Genomic DNA, 3,791 nt, shown 5'->3' with positions numbered 1-3,791 from the left:
ACAGTCAAGAAAACCAAGACCAGGCCAAATGGCCTGTGGGAAAACTTCTATAGTTTTGGTACTTTGAAGTCCTGTGAAGAGGAAATAAAGCATCTTCCCTGGAAACTGTCTAAGGCCTTGGCATCATGGAAACTTCCTAAGTCTTTTGGAGAAACATATTCCACCATGACTATGTGTGAATGGTAGACACCCAAACAAAAGCCAGGCATCCTAAAGTTTTGCCTACGCTTCTCTTATTCAGAACATTACTTTTGATGAGTCTCAAATACACCAAAAAGTGGGTGATGAAGAACACATGCATGGTGTGCTCTTGAGAGGATGTCTGCTTAACTAGGTCACCAATCATTCCTCACTTCCTCTGTATTACTACAGCTCTGAAAGTAGGCTAAAGACATCAAGTAAACAGCTTCTTCCTGATGACATTGGGCTGCAATAGGTTATGACTTAAGCCAATTATAAATTGCAATGTTCCCTTTTTGTTCAAATGAAGCATTAAAAATGTCTGAAATTTGGTGCATTGTTCATTTTTCAGTATTAGAGGAATACTTTGGTATTGATAATAAGAAACAGCAAAATATTCAAAAGTTAACAACTGATTGAATTAGGGTTTTTTTCTCACTTGCTTTCTTAATAGGCTTTCATTCAGGCTAAGATCCGTGGTGCATGTCTATTTCTACAAGAATTCACAGAAAATTTACTCTTCAAACCAAATTCTGTTCTTTAGGTTGATAATTCTTATAAATTTCATTATAGCTTACTAAAAATTTTTAATGTGGAGGATAATAGTTTAAATAAATAAAATCTCATTTGCAAAACTTCTAATAAAAAAAAAACCTCCATCAGTCCACTCATTTGTGGCTGGGTAACTACCCTGTGCATCTAGTCTATGAAAATGGGGAAATAAGAAACCTTGATACTACTTTCAATGTCATTTTTTGCTGACACTAATGCTAATGCCTTTCTAAAATCAAATGTGTTCATTTCATTTAAGAAGCAACTTGACCAATCTGGAATTATGCCCAAAAAGTTATCAAAATGTGCATACCCTTTGACCCAGCCATACTACTACTGGGCTTATACCCCAAGGAACTATTAGAGAAGGGAAAGGGTCCTGTATGTGCCAAAATGTTTGTGGCAGCCCTTTTCATAGTGGCTAGAAGCTGGAAGATGAATGGATGTCCATCAATTGGAGAATGGTTGGGTAAACTATGGTATATGAATGTTATGGAATATTATTGTTCTATAAGAAATGACCAACAGGAGAAATACAGAGAGGCTTGGAGAGACTTACATCAACTGATGCTGAGTGAAACGAGCAGAACCAGAAGATCATTATACACTTCAACAATGATACTGTACGAGGATGTATGCTGATGGAAGTGGATTTCTTCAACATAGAGAAGAGCTAATCCAATTCCAATTGATTAATGATGGACAGAACCAGCTACATCCAGAAAAGGAACACTGGGAAATGAATGTAAACTGCTATTTTTACCTTCTGAATCCAATTCTTCCTGTGCAACAAAAAATTCGGTTCTACACACATATATTGAATCTAAATTATACTGTAATATATTTAACATATATAAGACTGCTTGCCATCTGGGGGAGGGGGTTGGGGGAGGAAGGGAAAAAATCTGAATAGAAGTAAGTGCAAGGGATAATGTTGTAAAAAATTACCCATGCATATGTACTGTCAAAAAATGTTATAATTATAAAATAAAATAAAAAATTAAAAAAAAAAAAAGAAGCAACTTGACATGGTGAAGTATTTTACAAAATTATTCTCTGAGCTGTGGAAATTGCTTCAGTTTCTTCAATTTCTAGATCCTATGATATTATTGTATTTCCCTTGAACTCACTCTCCAAACTTGCAGAACTTTTAGGTTCCCAAAACGTAGTTGACTATTTGTCCCTCCAGGAGTCTAGGGGTAATCCTAAATGGTTGGGAATTTTCTACCATTATTATTCATGGACCTCCATTTGTTGTCTTCCCCATTGGATATGAACCAGACTAGATAGATTAACATTTGCATAGGGATAGTTACTAAAGTGCCATAGTAAATACAATTTGTACCAAAAAAAAAAAATTCTCCCAAAAGCCTAGGGCATATTTTTGTATAAGAACACATAGATCCATGAGAAAAGCAAGCTGAAATTTAGAGTACAATGGTGGTAAGGCAAATATGAAGAATATTTGTGTGACATAGGAACAACTGCATCTCAGGGATATTCATGAAGACTTCATAAAAAGAGAAACAAACTCCAAATAACTTGGAGCTATGAGTTATAGGTGACATGGGAGTATTCTACAAATTAAGAAGGGAATAAGAGAAGAAAATTCTTGCCTTCTTTTGTGGCGTTTTTATGAAATTTCCTTTAGGTATTGCTCTCTGCTAGACTCCAAATGTCCTTGCCCCTATGAAATTTTGAAACTGCATGTCCTCAGTGTTTCTAGTTTGTCTTTGGGATATCTCTTAAGAAGAGATGCATTTATCTCCTATTAGTCCACTATCTTCTGGGCTCAATGCCCCACCTCCCACTTGTTGTCTTCCTAGTTAGGTGAAAAGATCTGCCTCCTCAAAGTGCTCCTCAGCCTGACATTTGAGTACTTCAGTGATGGACTCTGACTTCTAATTGAGATTTTACCTGCCAAAACAAACCTTGGAACTATATGAACAAAATTATAAAAATAAAAAATTTAATAAAATCAAATTTAAATAATTGGAAGAAAACTATGGGTAATTCTAACTCAGAGATTTGAATGAGGTAATGTACAATGAAATATTTTATAAACTTCAAAGCCTGGTTTAAAAAATGACAGTTATTATTATTGCTATTATAACAATGACTATTATTAAGACTGATGTATTCCAAAGGTAGCCAAATGTATTGAAGCCTAATGTGAAAATAATTATATCAAAATTATATTTTTAGGGGAAAAAACATTTAAAATGTAGCCCTCTCCCTGGCCAGGGCTCAAAACTCTAGGCAATTCTGACTCAATGACATCAAGCAAGTCTTTCTTTCTTTTGCCTCCTTTAGAAATAATGACGCTTAATGACAGATGGTTGGTAACTTCTTTGAAATCTCCAGATGAAAGGTGTAATGTTAAAGGGTTATGAGTAAATCCACTTCAAAAAAACAAAATTTTCTGCAATAAATGACAAAGAAGACCATTGGCTAGAAACTCGAGTCTGAGGAAGAAAGGAAAAAGAAAAAGTACAGTGATCCTGAGCTCAGATTTGAGCAGTCTTTTCCCTGAGGATTACAAAGCACTTTGTCTATAAGTATGTCATCATCGACTGAAAAGATGATGCCCTCATGCCTACATTTAAAGGTTCCTATCCAAGAAGGTAATAAGATGTTTCAAAGACCCAAACTACACCAGAAACAGCTAGTTATAGCACTCCTAATTAAGTGACTCAACATAAAAGTGGAAAGAGATTCTGATTCATAGGATTCTGCACCTTATTTCTACTGAGACCCTTCCAGCACCAGATTAATTTTTCAGCCTGAACCAAATAGAGGAAATTTTCTCACAATGTCTTCTTATTTAGTAGTAGGCTGGTAAATGTTTAATAATTGGCTTTCTAGAAGTGATAGATTTTTTTTAATTTGCATTATTAACATTTTCTCCATCACTTTATTAAGGATAGAATCTAAACAATATTACTATAAATCAAATTCTGATTTATAGTTTGCCCTGCTGACTTATGAGATTTAAATACTGACACTTGAAATTCAACAATCTCCTCTCCCCTTAGATCTGGCTCCAGCATATCCTGGCT

The sequence above is a fragment of the Sminthopsis crassicaudata genome, chromosome 3 (genome assembly GCF_048593235.1).
Source record: "Sminthopsis crassicaudata isolate SCR6 chromosome 3, ASM4859323v1, whole genome shotgun sequence".
NCBI lineage: Eukaryota > Metazoa > Chordata > Mammalia > Dasyuromorphia > Dasyuridae > Sminthopsis > Sminthopsis crassicaudata.
Note: the sequence above shows the minus strand (reverse complement) of the source record.